Genomic DNA, 14,590 nt, shown 5'->3' on the forward strand with positions numbered 1-14,590 from the left:
TTTATACGGACCAATGAAACGAGGCTTAAACTTAGGAGAGGAAACCTTCATAGGAACATAACGAGACGACAACCAAACTAAATCCCCAACACGAAGTCGGGGACCCACACAGCGCCGGCGGTTAGCGAAACGTTGAGCCTTCTCCTGGGACAATGTCAAATTGTCCACCACATGAGTCCAAATCTGCTGCAACCTATCCACCACAGTATCTACACCAGGACAGTCCGAAGACTCAACCTGCCCTGAAGAGAAACGAGGATGGAAACCAGAATTGCAGAAAAACGGCGAAACCAAAGTAGCCGAGCTGGCCCGATTATTAAGGGCAAACTCAGCCAACGGCAAAAAGGACACCCAATCATCCTGATCAGCAGAAACAAAGCATCTCAGATATGTTTCCAACGTCTGATTAGTTTGTTCGGTTTGGCCATTTGTCTGAGGATGGAAAGCCGAGGAAAAAGACAAATCAATGCCCATCCTAGCACAAAAGGATCGCCAAAACCTCGAAACAAACTGGGAACCTCTGTCCGAAGCGATGTTCTCCGGGATGCCATGCAAACAAACCACATGCTGGAAACACAATGGCACCAAATCAGAGGAGGAAGGCAATTTAGACAAGGGTACCAAATGGACCATCTTAGAAAAGCGATCACAAACCACCCAAATGACTGACATCTTTTGAGAGACGGGGAGATCCGAAATAAAATCCATAGAAATATGCGTCCAGGGCCTCTTCGGGACCGGCAAGGGCAAAAGCAACCCACTAGCACGAGAAAAGTAGGGCTTAGCCCGAGCACAAGTCCCACAGGACTGCACAAAAGAACGCACATCCCGTGACAAAGACGGCCACCAGAAGGATCTAGCCACCAAATCTCTGGTACCAAAGATTCCAGGATGCCCAGCCAACACCGAACAATGAAGCTCAGAGATAACTCTATAAGTCCATTTATCAGGGACAAACAGTTTCTCTGCTGGGCAACGGTCAGGTCTATCAGCCTGAAATTTTTGCAGCACCCGCCGCAAATCAGGGGAGATGGCAGACAAAATTATCCCCTTTTTGAGAATACCTGCCGGCTCAGAAACACCCGGAGAGTCAGGCACAAAACTCCTTGACAGGGCATCAGCCTTCACATTCTTAGAGCCCGGAAGGTACGAAACCACAAAATCAAAACGGGAGAAAAACAACGCCCATCGAGCCTGTCTCGGATTCAACCGTTTGGCAGACTCAAGATAAGTCAAATTTTTGTGATCTGTCAAGACCACCACGCGATGCTTGGCTCCTTCAAGCCAATGACGCCACTCCTCGAATGCCCACTTCATGGCCAACAATTCACGATTACCAACATCATAATTGCGCTCAGCAGGCGAAAACTTTCTAGAAAAGAAAGCACATGGCTTCATTCCCGAGCCATCAGAACTTTTTTGCGACAAAACAGCCCCTGCCCCAATCTCAGAGGCATCAACCTCAACCTGAAACGGGAGCGAAACATCTGGCTGGCACAACACAGGGGCAGAAGAAAAACGACGCTTCAATTCCTGAAAAGCATCCACGGCCGCAGAAGACCAATTGACCACATCAGCACACTTCTTGGTCTAATCAGTCAACGGTTTAGCAACACTAGAAAAATTAGCGATGAAGCGACGATAAAAATTAGCAAAGCCCAGGAACTTTTGCAGGCTCTTCACAGATGTCGGCTGAGTCCAATCATGAATGGCCTGGACTTTAACAGGGTCCATCTCGACAGTAGAAGGGGAAAAAATGAACCCCAAAAATGAAACCTTCTGAACTCCAAGGAGACACTTTGACCCCTTCACAAACAAGGAATTAGCACGAAGGACCTGGAACACCATTCTGACCTGCTTCACATGAGACTCCCAATCATCCGAAAAGACCAAAATATCATCCAAATACACAATCAGGAATTTATCCAGGTACTCTCGGAAGATGTCATGCATAAAAGACTGAAATACTGATGGAGCATTGGAAAGCCCGAATGGCATCACCAGGTACTCAAAATGGCCCTCGGGCGTATTAAATGCTGTTTTCCATTCATCGCCCCGTTTAATACGCACAAGATTATATGCCCCTTGAAGGTCTATCTTGGTAAACCAACTAGCCCCTTTAATACGAGCAAACAAGTCGGACAGCAACGGTAAAGGATACTGAAATTTGACTGTAATTTTATTAAGAAGGCGGTAATCAATACAAGGTCTCAAAGAACCATCCTTCTTGGCCACAAAAAAGAACCCTGCTCCCAACGGTGATGACGATGGGCGAATATGGCCTTTCTCCAAGGATTCCTTTATATAACTCCGCATAGCGGCGTGTTCTGGCACAGATAAATTGAACAATCGGCCCTTAGGAAACTTACTACCAGGAATCAAATTAATTGCACAATCGCAATCCCTATGAGGAGGTAGGGCACTGGCTTTGGGCTCATCAAATACATCCTGATAATCCGACAAAAACTCCGGAACTTCAGAAGGAGTAGAAGACGAAATTGACAAAAATGGAACATCACCATGTACCCCCTGGCAACCCCAGCTGGACACAGACATAGATTTCCAGTCCAATACTGGATTATGGACCTGTAGCCTTGGTAACCCTAAAACGACCACATCATGCAGATTATGTAGCACCAAAAAACGGATATCCTCCTGATGTGCAGGAGCCATGCACATGGTCAATTGGGTCCAGTACTGAGGCTTATTCTTGGCCAAAGGCGTAGCATCAATTCTTCTCAATGGAATAGGATGCTGCAAAGGCTCCAAGAAAAAACCACAGCGCTTAGCATACTCCAAGTCCAACAAATTCAGGGCAGCGCCTGAATCCACAAATGCCATAACAGAATAGGACGACAAAGAGCAAATTAGAGTAACGGACAAAAGAAATTTAGACTGTACCGTACCAATGGTGGCAGACTTAGCGAACCGCTTAGTGCGCTTAGGACAATCAGAGATAGCATGAGTGGAGTCACCACAGTAAAAACACAGCCCATTCTGACGTCTGTGTTCCTGCTGTTCAGCTCTGGTCAAAGTCCTATCACACTGCATAGGCTCAGGCCCATGCTCAGATAGTACCGCCAAATGGTGCACAGTTTTACGCTCACGCAAGCGCCGATCGATCTGAATAGCCAAAGACATAGACTCATTCAGACCAGCAGGCATGGGAAATCCCACCATGACATCTTTAAGGGCTTCAGAGAGACCCCTTCTGAAGATTGCTGCCAGGGCACATTCATTCCACTGAGTGAGCACAGACCACTTTCTAAACTTCTGACAATATATCTCTGCTTCATCCTGACCCTGACATAGAGCCAGCAAGATTTTCTCTGCCTGATCCACTGAATTAGGTTCGTCATAAAGCAATCCGAGCGCCAGGAAAAACGCATCTACATCACGCAATGCCGGGTCTCCTGGCGCAAGAGAAAATGCCCAGTCTTGAGGGTCGCCACGTAATAAGGAAATAATGATCCTTACCTGTTGAACAGGATCACCTGAGGAGCGAGGTTTCAAAGCTAGAAACAATTTACAATTATTTTTGAAATTCAAGAACTTAGATCTATCACCAAAAAATAAATCAGTAATAGGAATCCTAGGCTCTAACATCGGATTCTGAACCACAAAATCTTGAATGTTTTGTACCCTTGTAGTGAGATTATCCATCCAAGAGGACAGACCTTGAATGTCCATGTCTACACCTGTGTTCTGAACCACCCAGAGGTAAGGGGGAAAAGTGAGACAGAACACGCTGCAAAGAAAAAAAAAATGGTCTCAGAGCTTCACTTATCCCTCTATTGAGATGCATCAATACTTTGGGCCAGCTGTACTGTTATGATCCGGTGGTTAGGACAAATAATGGACCTGATAATAAGGACGAGCTCTGGGACGTGGGAACTCTGCTGACCGCAATCCCTAAACCTATCAAAACACACTAGAAATAGCCGTGGATTGCGCCTAACGCTCCCTATGCAACACGGCACAGCCTAAGAAACTATCTAGCCCTGAAGATAGAAAAATAAAGCCTACCTTGCCTCAGAGAAATTCCCCAAAGGAAAAGGCAGCCCCCCACATATAATGACTGTGAGTAAAGATGAAAATACAAACACAGAGATGAAATAGATTTAGCAAAGTGAGGTCCGACTTACTGAACAGACCGAGGATAGAAAAGGTACTTTGCGGTCAGCACAAAAACCTACAAAAGACCACGCAGAGAGTGCAGGGAAAAATACCTTCCGCACCGACTCACGGTGCGGGAGGCGCCCCTCTGCGTCCCAGAGCTTCCAGCAAGCAAGGCAATATTGACAAAAGCAAGCTGGACAGAAAAAATAGCAAACAAGCAAAATAGCACAGAGGAACTTAGCTTCTGCTGGAGCAACAGGAACTCAGAACGATCCAGGAGCGAACTAGAGCCATAGTACAACATTGACAGCTGGCATGGGGCAAAAATCTAAGTGGAGTTAAATAGAGCAGCCCACTAACGAATTAGCCTCGTCAACTGTGGAAGGAAACTCAGAAACACCCACAGGCACCAGAGAAAGTCCATGGACAGAACCAGCCGAAGTACCATTCATGACCACAGGAGGGAGCCTGACAACAGAATTCACAACAGGGGCCTTGTTGGAAAGTTTGCATTGTGGTCTACAAGTTTCAAGCTATGCCATTGAGTCAGATGGCTATATAGCGACCACAGTGCCCAAATTGATATTGGGTCAACTGATCTGAGTCTGTCCAGAGCTGACAGTTTCTACAGCATGGGGATGCTGCTGCATCTCCATACTGTAGAAGCAATCAGTCTTCAAAAAATGATTGTCCCATAGTGGGACAAAGTAAAAAAGTAAACAAAGAATTAAAATAATTGTAAAAATATAAAAAAAATAACAAAAAAAATTAAAAGATATTGTATCTACAAATAGATATTTGAATGAAAAAAAAAATAGACAATAAAAGTACACTGTTGTGAATTCTGTGGTCAAGCTCCCTCCTGTGGTCATGAGTGGTACTTCGGCTGGTTCTGTCTATGAGCTTCCTCTGGTGGATGTGAGTGGGGCTGCGGCTTCTGAGTTCCCTTCCTCAGGTGACGAGGTTAAGTCTTTAGGTGCTGCTCTATTTAACTCCACCTAGTTCTTTGTTCCTGGCCTCCAGTCAATGTTCCAGTATTGGTCTTGCTCTCTCTCCTGGATCGTTCTTGTGGCCTGTCTGCCCTGCATAAGCTAAGTTCTGCTTGTGTTACTTTTGTTTGCTATTTTTTCTGTCCAGCTTGCTATATTGGTTTGTCTTGCTTGCTGGAAGCTCTGGGACGCAGAGGGAGCACCTCCGTGCCGTTAGTCGGTGAGGAGGGTCTTTTTGCGCCCTCTGCGTGGTTGTTTGTAGGTTTTTGTGCTGGCCGCAAAGCTATCTTTCCTATGCTCGGTCTATTCAGTAAGTCGGGCCTCACTTTGCTAAAATCTATTTAATCTCTGTGTTTGTATTTTCATGTTTAATCACAGTCATTATATGTGGGGGGCTGCCTTTTCCTTTGGGGAATTTCTCTGAGGCAAGGTAGGCTTATTTTTCTATCTTCAGGGCTAGCTAGTTTCTCAGGCTGTGCCCAAGGCGCCTAGGTCTGGTCAGGAGCGCTCCACGGCTACCTCTAGTGTGGTGTGATAGGATTAGGGATTGCGGTCAGCAGAGTTCCCACGTCTCAGAGCTCGTCCTATGTTATTAGTAACTATCAGGTCACTTTGTGTGCTCTTAACCACCAGGTCCATTGTGTTTCTGAATCACCAGTTCATAACAGAACACATATTTGTTATCGCTGCATCAGCAACAACCCGACCTATAAAACTGTCCCAGTAGTTAAAACTCTTTAGTGAACACCATAAAAAATACATAAAAAACAAGGCAAAAAGCAATGCTTTATCATCATACTGCTAAACAAAAAGTGGAATAAAACACGATAAAGAAAACCTGGTATAAATAAACATGGTACCGCTGAAAATGTAATCTTGTCCCGCAAGCCGACATACAGCTCCATCAGCAAAAAAAATAAAAGATATAGCTCTCACAAAAAAGGATGAAAAAATAATGATTTTTTTCTATAAAATAGTTTTTATTGTGTAAAATCAACAAAACATAAGAAAACGATATAAACCATGTGATATTTCAGTTTTTCTTTTTTAATAAATTTGCAAAAATTACTACAGTTCTGTATTTTTTCAGTCAAGACGGGGTGCAGAGTGTACAATAATGAGAAAAAAATGAACTTTTTTGAATTTACCAAATGGCTGCAATGAAACAAAGCGTGAAAAATTTAAATGGATCTGAATACTTTCCGTACCCACTGTATATTCCTATATTAATAATATATCACAGCATATTTGAATACATAAGGGTTGTCTGGCTTTGGGGTACAAGTCTTCAGTCACTCTATGTGATTGCAGACTTGTCAATCCTCACACACACTGCATGCTGTCTGGATAGCCAGAAGCGAGTAGTCATGTGACTGCTTCTATGCGATTTGCATTCTTCTGGCCACATTCTGACTAGACTTGTCGGCCTCGCTCAGTACACATGTATTGAGTGAAGCTGAGCCCATCTAGTTGGCATGTGACCGCATGTTCGCAAATCACATACAAATGGTCACGCGCCTGGCACCGGAGAATCCTCACAGGGCACAGTGCCTAAGTTAAGCTTAAGACTGGACAACCCCTTTAATACCTGCAGCGTTTTAGAGTAAAACATGAGTACTAGTGATTAGGGGGGCGGTCCCTGATTCATGTTACCACTTCTTCATACAGCATGAATGACAGGCTCCCTTTAATATTATTATATTATGATTTGAATTACTTTTTGGTGTGAATATAATTTATTTTATTGACCATATATGTGACCTTTGCGTTACCCAAGTAAAGGGTTCATGTGCTCAGAACGGATGTAGACTGGAGAAAAGATGACAGCCTCTTGGGATAGTTTCTTACAGCACATCAATATTCTGGTCGATATTGCTTCATAGGGCAAAGTGTTTGATTTCTAAATGTGAAATCATACAGGATATGTAACAGGTGAGTACCCAGCGTAAAGGGCCACACCTTTGTATGACTGCCTGACTCAGTGCTCACGCGGCAGCACGCACCCACTGATGATTCTTCCATTGACATACTGTAAGTGCTGCAGGTAGTAAATGTAATCCTTACTCACATGATCATTGTTTTTGTCATGTAAAGTGAACATACAGAAATTAACCCCAAAAATGCTCAAAGAGTGACATTACCTTTGCAGGGAATCTGTCACCCCCTAAACTGAAATTTAACTATTTAGACATTCATACAAGGGACTTAGCCCCTTTAAAAATCATGCGGGTCCTGTAGATATTAATAAGTTTGCTTTAAGTAAAACACTTTGGCTAGATATGTAAATGGGTTTCAGTACATCCTTGGGGTGATCAAAAGCTTAGTACACCCTTGGGGTGGTCCAGAGCTTAGTGCACCTTTGGGGTGGTCCAGAACTTAGTGCACCCTTGGGGTAGTCAAGAGTTTAGTGCACCCTTGTGGTGATCCAGAGCTTAGTGCACTCTTGGGATAGCCCAAAACTTAGTGCATGCTTGGAGTGGCCCAGAGCTTAGTGCATGCATGGGGTGGCGCAGAGTGTAGTGCACCTTTGTGGTGGCCCAGAGTTTATTTCACCCTTGGGGTGGCCCAGAGTATAGTGCACTCTTATAGTGGCCTAGAATGTATTGCACCTTTGGGGTGGCCCAGAATGTAGTGCACCCTTGGGGTGGCCCAGAGCTTAATGTACCCTTGGGGTGGCCCAGAGCTTAGTGCATCCTTGGGGTGGCCCAGAGTGTAGTACACCCTTGTGGTGGACCACAGTTTAGTGTACCCTTGGAGTGGCACATAGCTTAGTGTACTCTTGGTGTGGCCCAGAACTTAGTGCACCCTTGGCATGTCCCAGAGCTTAGTTCACCCTAGGCAGGGTCTAGTACTTAGTGTACCTTTGGGGTGGCCCTGACATTAGTGCACCCTTGGGGTGGTCCAGAGCTTAGTTCACTATTCCACCCCATCAATTACCATCCTCCACCCCCCCTTGTGCTGATTGACAGTGCTCGCTTTAGAGTGCTGGCAGAAAAAAATCCCCATCCCTGCACACACAGTGTCAGCTTGGGTAGGTGCGTTCTAATCTCTCTCCTGTGTGTAGCGACTGCTTCTTCACGCAGAAGGTAGCTACGCACAGGAGAGGGACATTGCAACACCCTCATTTCCCTCTTCTGTCAGAATTGACCGCCCACTGCTTTATAATCCTGTGTGCTGTCAGCAGCCGCTACGCACAGGAGGACGGTGAGAACACACCTGCACACTGAGACTGGGCGATTTTATACAGTCCCCTATATAAATGTACAGTATAAAAAGTTCATTTTCAGTTTTGGGAGGGGAGTGAACGACTCCCTTTAAAGTAAATCACTTTATTGCACTTGATTTCTCCACTCTGGAAATATAAAATCCTTCCGTGAATCTGTTACCAGGTTTAGGATGTTCTATGTGAGTGACAGACACATTGATTATAGGAGTGTGTCTGCTACTTGTGAATACTCAACAGTTTTCTTAAAATCATGGAATGTCAGATACAGCACTGGAGATCTATCAATGATATGTGCACTGTGGAGTCCGTGATGTTCATGAGCTGCCAGCTCCATCTGCTGATTCACTGCTGTCTTCCAATACTCCGCTTGTTGAGTATGCTGTCAATCTGCAGAGGAGACGAGACAAGTTTGTTATCCGTATGTCTGTTTGATCCATCTGTATAGCATCCAGTTTTTCCCTGATCAGTTTAATAAGTAAAGGACAAATATACTGACTGGCTATGCCTGTACTAAAATTAGGAAGAGAATTCTCACAGTAAGCAACGGAGGGCGCCACTTTCCCATTTTTCTTACATTTGAAAGCGATAAATGTGTTAGGATGAGGACAGGGTAATTACAGGTTTAATGTTGAGTAATATTACTACCACCTTATCGAATGTGTCTACAGTTGAATTAACGTCAAGAAATATTTCAATATATATTTGTGATGTATATTAGCTGATTGTTTTATATTACATTTATTGTTACATTTTCAGCATTTCTATAAAAAAAACTATCGCAGCTCAGTAAGGATTCATTGGGTATTAAGGCAGTCCACTTGTTAGTCCCAGTTTTAGCAGAGTTTGTAAACTAATCAGGTACATAGACATACTGATGCTAATTTCCTGAACAGCCAGCCATGCGGTATGTTGCACAGTTGTCACATCAGACGTTAGACAAGGCTGGGTTCACATTTCTACGTCTGCAGGAGTATGATGCTAACATTGACGACATATGCAGACATGTGTCATACCCAAACCCCTCTGGAGATGTTGTTATATTATTTTTAATATGTCCTTGTCTTGTGTTTTTATGTATTTTTTATGCGTGATTTATTCTTTAATAAAGTATTGACATAATATCTGTTGATACTGTCCCTTTTTGGAATACCTGTTTTCTTTTTGTGAATTTTTGCATTCTGAATTTACTGCCTACATACTTTTGGTATTTCTTTCTTTTGCAGGTTATGTTCTATACATTGGCCTACATCTTTGATGTGCACATTGAACACATGTAATATATCTATTCTATATACATTTTTTGCTTTTAAAAAAGTATCTATTTTATTTTCTTGTTTTTTTCTCAATAAGTTTTCACTAGTACAGACAGGAAAAATGAAACTTTTTTAGATTTATTAAAGAAAAAAAAACCTATTTCTGATACGCCTTCCATTGAAATTGGAGAACAAAAGTACGTCTTTCATATCATGTTTTAGTAACCAAAAAAGTGAGTAACTATGTTTTTTTATGTTTGAAAACAGCACAATACGACAAAACAGTCAAAAGAACATTTTTTTTTACTATGTATTGATTCTTTTATTTTATGGATATGTTGCCATGGTGTCTGAATATAGGCTTTCTTTTCTCAATCAGGCACATACATCTACGTTTTTCCAAATGTGAACCGAGCCTAAGAAAACAAACTTTTCATGTATCCATGAATGCAAAGGTCATTAGATTGAGTGACACTGTGAATTGAAAATCTGGAAGTTGTTACTTTGGGCGACTGCATATTTCCCTTTCAATGATAGATTGCATAACATGAATTCAGAGGAATAGAGGAACAAGTGATACATAGCTGTGTCCTTGGCGAGTAAAGTTTGAGCATAAAAGCTATAAAAAGGTTTAATCTTATTTCCTGTATAATGAAGATCTCTTCTTGCTCTAAGTAAGAGAAACATTTTTCTTTGACAATTTTTCAATTTCTCCAGCTTCCCTGTATATTACCCTCTTTTTTTTTTTTTAGAAAACCTGTTTACCTAAATTAGTTTAGAATATAATTTTAGTAGCCCAAATCCTTCTTCTATTGCAGCAATATTAGAAGGAATGGACCAGGAGTATCCGTCTTGTGCCGGATCCGGAACTGTTGGGGCTGTCACCTGTGTTGTCCGGGGGAAAACTTAGAGACCTGGACCGAACTTTGCACGACAGAGCAGGGGCTGTGGCTACTAAGAAAAAGCCTGAGCTCACGCATAACTAGGCAGGCTTGGCGGGAAAAGACAACATGGCAGGGACAAGAGAGTGCTCGGACTACTGAGCACCGGAACAGCGCAGGTCCGTGCTCGTGCTTCCCTGCGATAACTCACAAAGACTGTGAACAGTATCTTGCCGTGTGCCCGCTGGCTTCTGCGACCCGAGGTGCCAGACGCTCCGGGGCTGTGAGTAACGTGCGCCCCGCTTAGGAAAGAAAGGGTGACTCACCGACAACTGTGATCTCCTTCCCCGGTATATATCTGCCGAGCCACGTCAGGCTCCGTTAGTGTTGTGGACTGTACTGCACTCTGCGCAGCAGACGCTGGACCAAGGAACTTGTTGAAGACGCTGAGGACAAGCCGCCGTCGTCAGGATTTGACTCGAGGACACCTACAGGACGACACCGGATCCATCCCGCGCTGACCATGTTGGCGCCACCGTACCTATTGTGGACTCTTCAGTCAGAAAGCCGCCAGACTGATAAGTTAACTCTTGAGAACTATTATCTTTATTATACGTCTTACCCCATCCCATATACCAAACTGTTAAACGCCAGTTTTACCCTACCTCCTCCCTGCGTGGAGTATACCCCTGTTCCAGTAAACCAAGTTAACTCTTGCTCTGTCTCCTGTCCGTTACTGCATTCCGCTACCTGCTCACAGCAATAGAAAAACAAATAAATACAATTGTAGCACATGATCAAGTGTGAGAAATATACCTATATACATTGCTAAACGTAAATGAGTACACCACTTTGGAAAGAAAGATTTTAATCAATATCTCACTGAACACCAGAACAATTTACAAAATTTTCACAAGACAGAATTTCATACTGTAGAACATTTTTTAACCCATAATATGAAAGTCAGTTTAATAATATAACTGTAAGGAGCTAGCCTTGTTCTAAAGGCTATTGGACCAATGCACATAGAGGGGAATCCATGGCTCTAAGGGATACAGACTTTTTCCAGCACGGTGCACCAGTTATGTTAAACTTATTGTTGTTTAATTTTTTGTTAGTTTAAGTGCACTAATTTCACCTCAAAGGTGTTCAGCCTCTGGAATCAATGTTTCCATTTAGTGACAGCAAGCAGAGGATGACGTGCATGCTGGATCTCATGTATACAAAAGGCCTACATAAGCATTTATATCCCGTATTTAGTGGGGACACGTGTGTATTTGTTCATTTCTGCAGGGGGCCTCCCTAATACACAAACCTGGAGACAGACTGGAGACTGGCTTATAAAACATTCTTAATTCTTTTTTCTAAAAGCAAATGTTTAAGGCGGAGGGTGTGAACATTTCTGCCCATCCAGGGAACTGATCCCAGGATAGGGAGAACGATTAGCCACATGTTTAGTGAGTGTGTTGAAGCAGTGACACTGAGGGGCGGGGATCTGTTGGTGAGGTCCTGGTGTCCCTGTATGGCTGGCCTGTGGAGAATGAAGATCAGTTTCTAGCTGGAGCTTGATACACGTGCTATGGTCGTGATATTTATTGTCTGAATGTGAGGAACTATCTTAAGGACTGTTGTTGCCAGCTGGAGCGAGAGATGTGTGCTACGGTCGTTGTATGGAGCATGAACTGTGACTACAGACTATACTGGCGGGAGATACAAAAACCTGTGGACCAACCAAAAGTTGGCAAACAGTGGGCATCACCTGGTACAGGGGCAGTGGAACTATCGGCCTCATGACAAGATCTTGTGGACTGGGGACAGCTACCCAAAATTGCCATAAGCTCACAGATGTAAGGAATAAAAAATAGTTGCACTGTTAAGCTGCCTAGGTCATGATTACAACTCACAACCTCAGATCTTCACAATAATGTTCATTTAAAAATCTTCAGTTTTAAATTAGTTAATGCAAAATGAGTGCACCCCACATCAAAAACTACAACATATATTTTTTTATTACCTCCATGATCTATAAAGGACAGCACCAAGTCCTCTACGAATGGAATAGACAAGCTGGTGACATAATGTGACATCTATCTTTTTCCATTCTTCAAGAACTACCTCTTTTAGAGCTTGGAAGCTGGATGGAGAGTGATGACAAGTTCTCTCTTCAGCATTCCCTATAGGTGTTTGGTTGGGAACAGATCAGGAGACACTTGGCCACTGATTCACTTTCACCGTGTTCTTCTTCAGAAATGCAACAGATGTGTGTTATGAATTATTGTCGTGTTGGAAAAGTGCAGGTCTACCAAGGGCATGATGGCAGCATCTTCTCTTTCATTATAGAGCAGTAAATCTGTGAATTCATGATACCATCAATGAACTGTAGCTCCGTGACATCAACAGCGCTCATGCAGCCCCACATAAGCACACTGCCACCACCATGCATTTTGTTTGTACTTTTTACTTTTGCAACGCCACACAGTTTAGAAGGCATCAGTTCCAAAAACATTTATCTTGTGTCATGATTCAGGACGGTGTTTTGTCTTTATTCCGTCTTGGTCAGACAGGGGTTAATTCTATCTGCCTCTCTGGGGTGAGGGTGGCTATTTAGTTGCCATATGACCGAGGTCCGGTGTCGGTGATAGGTTTCTGTTCCCTCAGCCTGAACAGCTGACCTAGGTTACTTTGTTAGTAATCGTGTTCTCTGTATGCGTGTCCGCTGTTGTGTGTATGTCCTGACTTGCTCCCTGACCTGTGTTTCCATCCTCCATCTTGGTATCGTTTAGCTTGCTTTGTTTTTTTTCCTCGGTTTTCTGACCTCCTGGCTTGTTTCTGATTACCCTTTCGGCTTCTCCCCCCAGTACCGCAGTCCCATCTGGTTCTTACCTGTTTGCTTGCTTCTGACCACGTTTGCCGACCTCTGGTGCTTCATTTGACCGCTTGTTGCTGACTTGGCTAGTTTGACGATTCTGCTGCTACCTTGTGGTAGCCCTGCTGCATTGCAAGTCTGCCCTGGGAGTGTGCAGTCTTTCCTCCACTCTATTTCCATCTGGTGGAGCTTGCACAGACCTCTAAAGCAGGGGTGGACAATTCATTTTTCCGAGGGGCCACATGAGAGACCGTGACTGTTGTGGATGGCCGAACCACTATGCTGAAATTAATTCCTCTCAATATTATTATTAACATATTAATTATATTTACAGTAAAATTAATTGTATCACTTAATATTGATCAGAATTAAGCATGCTAACATCCCCCTATATTCCGTATCAACTTACACACAGCCCCTAAAACGTGAGCCCCACACAGCCCCCTATATACAGTATGAGCCCCCACAAAGCTTCCTATATACAATGAGACCCAGCATAGCCCTATATACAATATGAGCCCCCACATATACAGTGATCCGCCACATAGCCTCATATATACAGTATGAGCCCTTACATAGTGTCCTATAAGTAGCTCCCCTGTTCTCTTGAAAATGTCTCCAGCCAATAACTGGGAGGTCCTTTATACAAAAGGCATCCTATCCAGTAGGGAGTTGCCTGTGCAACCTCTGTAGCTCCCTACATTGAGTGTGTGTGAAACTGTATATTGCCAGATACTCCGTCCTAGTTTGCTGCGTAGTTTGTTCATGTAAACCTGTTTAGTCTGAACGTGACCCTGTATCTTGAGCTGTCTCAGGCTAGTTTCACACTAGTGTTTCCCTGATGTGCGGAGGGCTGCGGACTTACTCCGTGAAGCCCCGCCCTCAGCCGCACCTCTGCTTGTAGCTCCGCCTACATCTGCATGCAGCCCGCGGTCGTGCGGCTGTATGCGGATGGTGCTGCATGCATCGTTTTGACGATACGGAAAAAAAATGCTACGTGGCTGCGTCTCCGCTGGTCGCCGCATCGTCAAAACGACGCATGCGGCACCATCCGCATACAGCCGCACGACCTGCGTACCTAATGTTAAATATAGGTATGCAGGCCTCATGCGGGCCGCATGCAGATGTAGGCGGAGCTACAAGCGGAGGTGCGGCTGAGGGCGGGGCTTCACGGAGGATGTCCGCAGCCCTCTGCACATCAGGGAAATGCTAGTGTGAAACTAGCCTAAACTAGAATCTAAAGCCGCTTCGGCGGT

General features: G+C 43.9%; 1 long non-coding RNA gene across 1 annotated transcript; it reads right to left on the reverse strand.

Annotated features, from left to right (window-relative positions):
- Window positions 1-6,093: 6,093 nt before the first annotated feature.
- On the reverse strand, window positions 6,094-13,557 carry LOC138642362 (uncharacterized). Its single transcript, XR_011314032.1, has 3 exons — window positions 11,134-13,557; window positions 10,795-11,021; window positions 6,094-8,721 (listed from the first exon to the last, which is right to left on the reverse strand). It is a non-coding gene; the product is annotated as an uncharacterized lncRNA (long non-coding RNA).
- Window positions 13,558-14,590: the final 1,033 nt, after the last annotated feature.

This window comes from Ranitomeya imitator, chromosome 1 (genome assembly GCF_032444005.1).
Source record: "Ranitomeya imitator isolate aRanImi1 chromosome 1, aRanImi1.pri, whole genome shotgun sequence".
Taxonomy (NCBI): domain Eukaryota; kingdom Metazoa; phylum Chordata; class Amphibia; order Anura; family Dendrobatidae; genus Ranitomeya; species Ranitomeya imitator.